An 11,129-nucleotide genomic window follows, 5' to 3' on the forward strand; every position below is an offset into this window, starting at 1 on the left:
AAAAAAAAAAAAAAAAAAAAAAAAAAAAAAAAAAACCATGTAAATTTGTCTTTGATTTAAGAGGAGTCAGGGAAAGTGTCCTCTCTTCTGCAAACACAACAGGGAGCAACATGGAAAGCCACAGGAAGCTACTTATTTAGGGAGCCAGTTGTACTTATTGCCCAAATGAACACCACTCTCTGTTAAAGGAGTCAGTAAGTTGAATCCACAGCAACTGGGGAATGACAACATCATGAAAGTTTAAAACAATTTTTTTTTGTTTGTTTCCTTTAAAATCTTTACTTGGCTGAATTCTAAGCCAAGCTTTGTCTGGTAGCAATGACATTTGCTCCCAAGTTTGGAGCCAAGTCCAATAAAAATCAAACCACCTTGCATCATGACCCCTAGTGAAGTGCTAGCATGAAAACCTTGGTTTAAATCTTGAGTCTGCTACTGAAGAGCCAGATGATACTGGGAAGGTCACTTATATTCTAGGACTGAGATTTTCTCATCTGTCAAACTAGCATAACAATATCTTCTTTAGAGGGTCATTGTTAATTGAAATAACGTATGTGAAATGGTTTGCACAATGTCTGGTATAATTACCAATGAATCATTAAGTATGCACACAGAAAATAATTTGGGGTTTAATGTTAATTTAATATGCTAGGATTATAAAATGATGTGGAAGTCACACGAAGGAAAATCACGAACTTTATCATGTGTTCCCTGGGGGAACGAGCCTTAATGCTGAAAAGAACAATTTGTATTAAGAAGGTAGAATGAGGTGATGACTATAATTAACTGATTTTGGCTCAAAATCACTTTAAAACCCTTCCTTTTGAGTTCTAGAGAATGTTACAGTTCTCTTTATAAATATCACTGTTGACTTTTATTAAGGACATGATGAACCAAATAGCAATACATCAGTACAGGAACAAAATTTCCTGCATTTGCTATTCAGAGAAAACCTAATGACCTGGTAAAATGTTGCTATTTTAACAGTCCGGTTTGACTGTTTAAAATTGTTTAGTTGCTCTGTTCTCCAACACAATATATAAGCACTGAGATTCCAGTTACTAGTAACCAAATTGTAACACTGACTGAACAAATGAATTCTTTAGACCAGTTCTTCTGAAATGTTAACATGCATCTCAATTACCTAGGGATTTGGTTAAAATGCTTATTCTGATTCAGTAGGACTGGGATGAGTCCTTACATTCTGCACGTCTAAAAAGCTCCCAGGTGATGCTAATGCTGTTGGTCCCTGGACCACAGCTGGAAGGAACAAGGCCATGGAACACAAGTTCTCTCCCTCTCTCTCTCTCTTTTTAATCCAGCTTTGACTTGTGCATCCATTCACAAGCCATCTTTTGCCCCCCTATCTCAGAGGAAGTTTCTGTCCAATGTCAAACCAAGTGAAATAAGTGCAAAGCACAATATTGTGTCCAGTCTAAATCTGAGGGTTTTCTTGCCCTGTATTTTGACATATCCACATAAGCATGAAGTAATGCAAAATAAATACTAGAAATCAACTAGAACTTATATCCACACCTTCTTTCCTTGTGGATTAATGATAGTTGCTTCCTTTTTATACACTTCTTGCCAGCTCCTTTTGTACAATTAATGCCAACAACAGCCAGGTAAGTCCTATTTTTATTCCTATTTTATAGAAGAAAAGGGGAGCTTCAGTCAGATTAAATAATTTCACCAAGGTCACTCAGATAGGGAGTACAGAGTCAGTCTGACTCCCAAGTCCATGTTCTTAACCACTGTGTTATGAAGTACAGTTAGCCCAGAACTTCCCGTTCTGTTTCTGGAGGAAAAAAAAAAAAGGACATGAAAATGAGGCAGGAATAATACAGGGTGATCACAGGAGAATGGAAAATTCCAGGCAGTAATTTCATATAACTAGCAAAAAAGAGACTATTGAAATAGCTACAAAAGCTATGAGTTGGTAAGACCCTGAAAAACAGGCTATGGACAAAGCTGGCTAAGACCAACCGGACCCAACATGGTGCTGCGTTTGACCTACGTTTCACCTAGAACCTCATTATATGCTCATTAACATACTAAACCACACATTCACCAGTGCCAGGATGGTTCCAGAAACACCCATATTTGGTGTAAAAATGGGTGGTAACATAGTTCAGAGAAATCTCCACCTTTTTCCAGGAATTTTCATGAATATTCTACCCCTTGGTTAAAGAAACCCATAAAGATGGAAAACACAAACCCCACTGCGTGACTTTCTCCTGAGTACACTCGCACTCCCCTTTCTTATGTATTTTTTACTTCGTAATAAGTCTTGCTACTTTCACTATTTTCTGCCTCACCCTTGAATTCCTTCTTGCAATGGGGCCAAGAGCCTGGATATTGGCTGGGACTGAAGTCCCACCAGCTTTTGGGGACCTCCCCCAGCTGACCGGTATCAAAACCACTCTCTGTGTCACAGTGATGTTGGCCTGGGTTCTACATTTCTCATCCTCCAATCTCCAAATGAGTGGGTGGTGAAGGTTTCCAGAGTTTGGTTACAATCTCTCCATGTGCTAAATCAAGATCATAGTTTATGACCCACCCAGAACCATACTGATAAGACACAAATTACAAGTTGGCCACACAGAAAGCACTCAACCATTCGATCTACCTGGTATTTACAAAATGATTTCATTATGCCAATTGTTACATGTTGTGGGGCAGATACAAAAAAAGAGAAGGCATAATTTCAGCCTCTAAGAAAGTCCAGCTTTCTTAGAGGTAAAGGTAAAGCTCATTGTGGTGAACTTTTACCATGGTGAGGTGAAAGTTCATTGACTTGTTAATTCATTCATTCCACAAATATTCACTAAGTGACTGCCTCATGTCATGCATTCTCTAAGGCACTAATGCCATGAAGGTGAACATGGTAAACAGGCATCACCCTCTGAGTTTATAGTAAAAAAGGACAGATAGACATTAAATGCACAATTATACAAATAATCACAATAGTGGTGAACGCTACAAGAGTGAAGTACAAGGTGTTCTGCGAAACTTGACCTTGTCTAGGGGCACAGACAATACATCCTAGGAAACTCAGACACGTTTAAGATAAACAAACACGGACATTTATTAATCTTCTACAGGGAGGTCTAGTTACACAAACTGACGGTCCTCTGACAACTCTGCAATCAACGCATTCAATGCAAACAAAGATTATTATTGTCTTCTGGAAAAGTTTCCAGATCTCATTAGGGAAAATGAACCCGATTTTTGTTCTTAACATATAATTACTTCAAACTATGGTTAAACTCACAGAAAGGTGGAAAGTCAGAAAGTTTTCTGACATCTGTCTTCTAATGATGCTTTTCACTTTCAGATTAAACAAATTTTGCTATAATGAAATAAGATGAACAGGGACCATCATCTCCATGGGAGGCCACCATGTCTTGCCTTCCATAATAAGCTATTACGATACTTTGGACCCATATCCATAATGCCAAAGGACCAATTATTACTAGAATCTCAATTCTGGGACCAAGATGGGTGGGGAAAAATGCATCAAGTTCAGGCAAAAATACTCTCATCAAACTGACACCTCACAGGCACATCAAACAAAACACTAAACTACACCCCAGGATTCCAAGATGAATACTAATTTTCTAAAGTAAATTAGGTACCCTTCAGGACACAGAACCATCTTTCCTGACATCAGTTTAGAGCTCTAAAAAATAAAAAACAAATTGAAAAGCCCCCAATGTATATTCTTACACATATTTGCTCACAGGATGGTTTATAACTAGATTAATTGTGAGGATATGTCCCCTAGGGATAGAATTAGCCTTTTTGGATCCCTAGTCTAAAATCTAGAATGAGTGGGGAGAAAAGCAAATGTCAAGCAATACCCCCATTATCATATGTAAATTACAGAATGAGTGATTTCCTGTCAACAAAATGAATTCCGTATGTTGTTTTGGAAGTGGCACCTTATTAAACACACAAGTCATTTTCATAATTAAACAAGGGCAAATGCAGAGAAAAGAAGCCACTTAAAATGGTATCTTGGTTTTCAGAGGGAAAAAAAGTGGGTCCAAATAAACCACAGCAACATATGAATAACCATCAAGCCCTGCTGCATGGTTAAAGTCTGAGACTTCAGTCAAGATGTTTGCATTGGAATCCTGGCTTTGCTTCTTCCAAGCCAGACACCTTGAGCAAGCCGCTTCTTGTTTCTAAGCCCAGTTTCCTCATTTGAAAACAGAGGATAAACTTACTGTGATGGGAAGCATATAAAATTCACAGCATGACACCTGGCACTAGTGTTACCTGTCTTTAGTATTCTTAAAATCATCTTTGTATTTCTTTATCATTGCTGCCAAGAAAAAGACAGAGGAATTATCAAGAACTTTGACAAGTTCAGGATGGAGGCTGAAGTAGAATAAACCACAAGATGAACGAAAGGAGAAAAAAATAAAAATAATCAGAACACTGGGTACACTCTGTGCCCTCTCTCTCCCTCAATTAACAAGTAAGTCCTACTCAGTCCATGGAGAAGCCAAATTGTTTACATATGACATTCAAATGAGCAGCCTGGCCTGGGTTTAAATGAAAATGTACTCGTCTAAATTAGGGAGCAGCAAACTTTTTCTATAAAATGCCAGACAGTAATTATTTTAGGCTTTGCAGACCATACGGTCTCTGTAGCAACTACTTGATTCTGCCACTTTGTGTGAATGCAGCTATGGACAATACGCAGCCAAATGGCCATGGCTGCATTGCAGTAAAACTTTAGTGGAATAGGTGTGGTTTGCCAATCACTGATCTAAACAGAAGTTTGAGAGGTCAGTATGGTAGATATGTTTGTTTGTTTGTATGTCCTAATGATGTTTCTCTTTTTTATTGTATCGATTTAAGTTGTGCAATGTGATGTTTCAATATGCATGTAAGTACTGATTATTACAAACAAATTAACATAGCCAACATCTCACATAGTTACCTTTCTCTTTTTTTACGTCAACAGTACCTAAAATGTCCTCTTAGCAGATTTCCGGTATACGATATTATTAACTATAGTCCTCATGCTATACATTAGATTTCTAGACTTATTTACCACACATAACTACAACTTTATACATTGTGACCTACATCTCTCCATTCTGCCCCAACTCTCTGCCCCTGGTAATCACTATTCTACTGGTAGACAGGTTTTGCTCATTCTTTTCCTAACCAATGGTTCTGTCCACTCCTGAAGTTCCGCCTTCAGTTGTGAGGCAGGGGATGGATGGCAGACCAGAGACGGGTACTGGAGGAGCCAAGAAGATCCTGTTTCAAAGGAGGTGCACCTACCCATGCCTAGCACATACTGGGAGCTCAATACATGTGTCCACGATGTTTTATTTCTTGAAAAGGGAACTAAAGGGTAACAAAGTGAGATTGAAAATAATATACAAATATAAATTTAACATAGTAAAATGTCAACATGTGTGAAGTCTGGGAAATGGAAATGCAAATATTGGTTATCTGTGCTTCTGAGACTATCAGGGTTTTTAATGTCCATATTGCTACAGAAGGATACTTACGTATATTTAGCAGAAACATCACAGCGTTGGTCAATTGGTACAAAAATGTCAAACTTTTACTCTCATTTCTGTTCTTGCCTTCCTCTGGACTGATAATGATTTTACTGTGGCACCAGTCCACAGACCACACTTTGGACACCACTTATACTATTTTTTCCTTATGTTTGATATATAGCATAATTAACATCTTAAAAATAAAATCAGAACGGAGGAGAGGAGTCAAATAAGGAATCCTAAAATTCAGAGGTCATGAAACCAGCTGCAGAAACACCAAACTACAGGGCTTTGTGTCTTTACAGATTACTTCCTTCAAGAAGTATCTACTGCGTATCCATTCCTGTGCCAGCGTTCAGGACAGTGAGCAAGCCACAGTGCCAATCCTTGGGGAGCCTTCAGTCAGAGGGGAACTTTTCAGCCTTGACACTACTGACATTTGGGGCTGCACTGTTCTTCCCCATCACGGTTCCTTGTGCACTGTAGGATGTTCAGCAGTATCTTTGACCTAAACCCACTAGGTCAGTAGTCAGTAGTAGTACCTCCCCAAGTTGCGATGACCAAAAATGTCTCCAGACATTGCCAGATGTCCACTAGGGATCAAAAGCAACCCCATTGTGAACCACCCACCTATAGCAAAGGAATGATAGTTACAGTTAATAACAACTATAATATGTCAAGTCATGTTGACAGACAGGGCTTTAACCCAAAAATGTTAAATCCTCAAGAAATAATCATTATAAAACATATATCTCAACTAAGTGATACTTATGATCATTAGAAAATGGTAGGCTACATTCATACTGCTCCATGCCATTGCAACAGTTCCCAACTACTATTGCAAGGAGCTTCAGTGCTGAACAAATTGTCATCTGGAATATTTCATGGAATGCCCATAACAGCTTCGCCAAGAAATTATTACAGTATGTATTTCATGAAAAAGAAAACAACAGATCCAGAAAAAATAAGCCAGTTGCTTAATGTGGCCCAGGGAGACACTATACTCAGGTTTACTGTCTCTGAGTCTAATAACATCATTACTACCACCAATAACAACAAAGGCTAATAGTGCTTATTCAGAGAACATGTATATGTATAAGCTATTGTTCTCAGATCATAATCTCATTTAATGCTCGTCACAACCCTACAAGGTGGCTTCTTATATTGCCACATTTTACAGACAAAAAAAACTCAGGTCAAGAGAAATTAAATAACTTATCCAAGTGGCAAAGGGGGGAATTTGAACTCTACTACACCAATGGTTTCTCATCCAGTTTCTGTGGAGAAAAACAGTCAATACTCACTATTAATAGATTCCATATTTGCATATTTGCCTACTCACTGAATTTTATTTGAAACCTCAAAATCAATACTCATGGCACTTTCGTGGTCCTTTATGGGCACGTACAGAGCAGTGAAAAATTGTAGTTGCCCAATGAGTATGTTTCCAGTGGAGATCAAACAAGACCATGGCCTGTCCTCCTGTGTCAGCTCTCACACTGTGAACAAATGTGCTTTTCAGTCTATTTAGTGCCATTCTTTCATATTTTGTGCTTTTTGATGCTAATTTCTCCATTTAAAATGACCTCCAATTGTAGTGCTAAAGTCTATATAGTGTTTCTAAGTGCAAGAAGGCTGTGTATGGCCTATATTTTTGCTTCCAAGTAACAACTTCCCTAAACCATTCAAACATCTTCCATGTGGCCTTGAAAAAGTAACCCCACCCAAAATTCTAGCCAGAAGTCTACCTGCTGAGGCAGAAGAGCCTTTGAGTATTAATCGTAGATACACTGACTCATGCTGTCAACCTAGAGCACGTGTTCACCCTTGACTCCCTGTCACACTCAGCAAATTTCCTACCTCTTTAAAACTTACCAGCCCAAGGCCGGGCGCGGTGGCTCAAGTCTGTAATCCCAGCACTTTGGGAGGCCGAGACGGGTGGATCACGAGGTCAGGAGATCGAGACCATCCTGGCTAACACGGTGAAACCCCGTCTCTACTAAGAAATACAAAAAACTAGCTGGGCGAGGTGGCGGGCGCCTGTAGTCCCAGTTACTCGGGAGGCTGAGGCCGGAGAATGGCGTGAACCCGGGAGGCGGAGCTTGCAGTGAGCTGAGATCCGGCCACTGCACTCCAGCCTGGGCGACAGAGCGAGACTCCGTCTCAAAAAAAATAAAATAAAAATAAATAAATAAATAAATAAAAATTTTAAAAAACTTACCAGCCTTGTAGAGAAACCGGTGTGCTGGATATGCTTCATTCAGGCATGAGTTACAGTGCTCCTAGCTGTGAGTTTGGTGTTAATGGATCCACAATAATGTATGTCCAGAAAAAGAAAGAGGGAATTGGCTGATCTGAGGCCAAGCCACAGATTGCTAGGGTAACATCTACAGTGCATCATGAGGCTATGGAAAAGATGGAAAACAGGCTAAATTTGTGGATTTGTGGGACAAAAAATTTGAAAGAACATAGCATTGCTATAAAGGATCAGGAAAGTGTTCAACCCTTCTCAGTGACATCTTATTATAAAGAAATACTGCATATGTGATTTGAAAGAAATGAACATTAAAGTGTCATTAAACAGAAATACAAGTAAAATACAACTATGTATTGATCAGTTGATGAAAATGTGACCAGAAGTTCGCAGGAACCTAATCCTGTATTTCCCTTAGCAGATCAGTATTTGCTAATTAAGTGTTCGTGGTGACTTTATAGAACATAACTACACACACACACACACACACACACAAAAAAAAAAAAAAAAAAAAAAAAAAACCCAAGAACTGACAGTATGTGGATCACTCTTGGAACATTTCCTGGGCTTTCCCCTCAAAGTTCCTAAATTTCAACAGTGGGGCCCAGAAATCTGGATGTTTTAAAAGCTCCTCATCCACAGACCCATGTTTATGAACCACTGTGATACACCATGCTAAAAAAACCAACAAAAATCTTTAAAAAAACTATTCTTCCTACTTTTGATAAATTTGATTCGTACACCATAGAGTGCCTTACAGTTACACAGGGCTCATGCTGTGATATTGTTTGGCCTATATCCTTGCTTCCAGGCAACAACTTTTTTAAACCATTAAGGAAAAAAAAATTCAAACACTTTCCATATGGTCACTGAAAAAGTAACTCTACCCAGAATTCTAGCCAGAAGTCTACCTGCTGAGTTAGGAGCCTTTCAGTACTAATCACAGATACACTGACTCACGTCGATCCATCCAGAGCAGGGGTTCGCCATCAACTCCCTGTCACTCTCAGCAAATTTCCTACCTCTTTAAAGCTTTCCACGTGTGTGTGTGCGTTCACAATGTACTATTATCTTAGTAACCAGAGCACTGTACAAACAGCATGAAAAGATAATCAGAGATACTATAGTGATTTGGAAATATACTTCCTTAAGACAATGATGACAAGACTCCTGCTCAGGATAGATTTTTATGGCCATCCCCAGATGCCCAACAATCTTTCTCTCCAGTATAGAATTCCCCAAAGGCTATTCCACTGAACACAAGTCAAAGAGAATGCTTTGAGATGAAAAAATTCCAGGGCAGGTGAGTTTGGAAAATGCTGCTTATTACAAAACCTTATAGACATTCAATCACACATTAGCATAGTAAAAGCTCTGAGAAGCCCTGAAGAGAAGATAAGAATGACACGTGTCTAAAATACGTTTCAGTGAGCAATTCCCAGACTGATTTGACCATGGATTTCCTCTACACACCTATAAATTCCAGGAAACAATGCTGCAAAGTGTTATTTTAATATCTTGGTGGTGGAGGTCATAGGAAAAGATGAAACAACCTCCCCCTCATGGCCATTTCCACATTCTGATGAAAATTCCTTACCCTCATTTCTCCAGTGCAAGGATTCATCACGAATCAATCATGGAGACAGCTTTGGACTCCTCCAGAAATTCAACACCTGCACCCTTTGCTCATGACCACAGGCAAGGTCCACCATTAGGGGTAGATGAGCGCTGCACTTCACTACCCTTTCCTCCATGAGAATATCCATCCCAAATTAGATGAAGCCTTCACACACACCTACAATTATCCCATTGGGAGAGATAAGTATGAGAAAAACAATGTTCTCCCGCAAGATAAACAGCAGTGTCCTATTTGTTCACAGTGAGTGAAAATGGCATTCCTTCTGCCCAGAATGAGAAGAGAGGAAAAAAACTGTTCAAATTAAAGACATTTTCATTTTCAAAAATCATTTATCTAAAGTATTTGATGCCATTAGGAGGGCTCCCATAAAGAAGGTGCAATGGGCTAGGCCTTGAGGGACAATTCAAAAATGGGAAAGTGGGACTAGAGTATGTGGGTATCAGAGGTGGGTGGGCCAGGATGGGAGGGGAGGTTTCAGAGTAATTTAAATAGAATGAAGGAATATAATACAGAACAGAGTTTGGTTCATCAGAATTCCACGGTGGTCGATTCCTGGGAGAAAAGCAGCCAGAAGGTAAAACTTAATTATACTCTCCGAGGCCATCAGAGATGCTACCACATGAGAAGCGTGATGTGTGCTTCGCACAGACTGGGGAAGGAAGGGCTGCACGTGTGGGACAAGTGAGAGCACCAGGAGGAACGAGTGTGTTCTCAGGATGAATTCTGCACTCTTGAAGAAACCAATTCAATTTTATTTTATTATTTTATTTCATGAGACAAGATTTCATTCTTTCACCTGGGCTGGTGTGCAGTCGTGCAATCACAGCTCACTGCAGCCTCAACCTCCTGGGCTCAAGTGATCCTCCCTCCTCAGCCTCCTGAGTAGCACACCACCACATTCAGCTAATATTTGCATTTTTTTGTAGAGATAGTATTTTGCAATGTTGCCCAGGCTGGTGTTGAACTCCTGGGCTCAAGCGACCCACCCGCCTTGGCCTCCCAAAGTGCTGGGATTATAGGCATGAGTCACCGCACCCAGCCAAGAAGAAACCAATTTTTTTTAACACTCCCACTTGCAGCTGGACATGTGTATGGCACAGTGCAAGGGATTTTCATCAAGTTTAGCTATGTACTAAGAGTTTGCTCCCTGTGTAATGTTTTCGTTAATTTAATGAAAATGTAAATTAGTAACATCAGGTTTTTCTGAGAGATAACAGTATAATGTTGAGGTTCAGACCATGAACTCCAAACCCAGGCTGCTTGGGTTCTCATCCTAACTCTGTCACTAATAAGTTGTGTGACCCTGGGCTAGGCGTTTAAACCCTCTGTGCCTCAGTTTTTGCATCTGCAAGATGGATATGATAATAATACAACTACACCAGAAGGGTTGACGTGAGGTTTAAATGAATGAATACACTTAATAAGGCATTTAGCATAGTACCTGGCACACAAGTGCTATTAAATAGTTGTGCACTGGAGTAAGCTTGTACTGGCTCGTGAGAGTCGAATGTTAGCACCTCTTCCCACCCTTGTACTCAGAGACATCAGTCATCCCCTGCCAGAGCCAGGTGTTAAACATTTACCAGCATACCACACAAACATCATGTTTTCAAAAAGTTTGTGTACAAATGGAATAAAAAGATAAAAATTAAAAATATAAACTTTATTTCTCAACGTAAGCTCCATCCAGTTCAAAACTCTCTTGTGA

The 11,129-nt window shown here is 39.6% G+C and overlaps 1 protein-coding gene across 1 annotated transcript in view; it reads right to left on the reverse strand.

The window, feature by feature from the left end:
• MAGI1 (membrane associated guanylate kinase, WW and PDZ domain containing 1) overlaps window positions 1-11,129 on the reverse strand; it is a 741,784-nt gene that overhangs the window by 313,250 nt on the left and 417,405 nt on the right. The gene's annotated exons all lie outside the window — the stretch shown is intronic.

The sequence above is a fragment of the Mandrillus leucophaeus genome, unplaced genomic scaffold (genome assembly GCF_000951045.1).
Source record: "Mandrillus leucophaeus isolate KB7577 unplaced genomic scaffold, Mleu.le_1.0 Scaffold210, whole genome shotgun sequence".
Taxonomy (NCBI): domain Eukaryota; kingdom Metazoa; phylum Chordata; class Mammalia; order Primates; family Cercopithecidae; genus Mandrillus; species Mandrillus leucophaeus.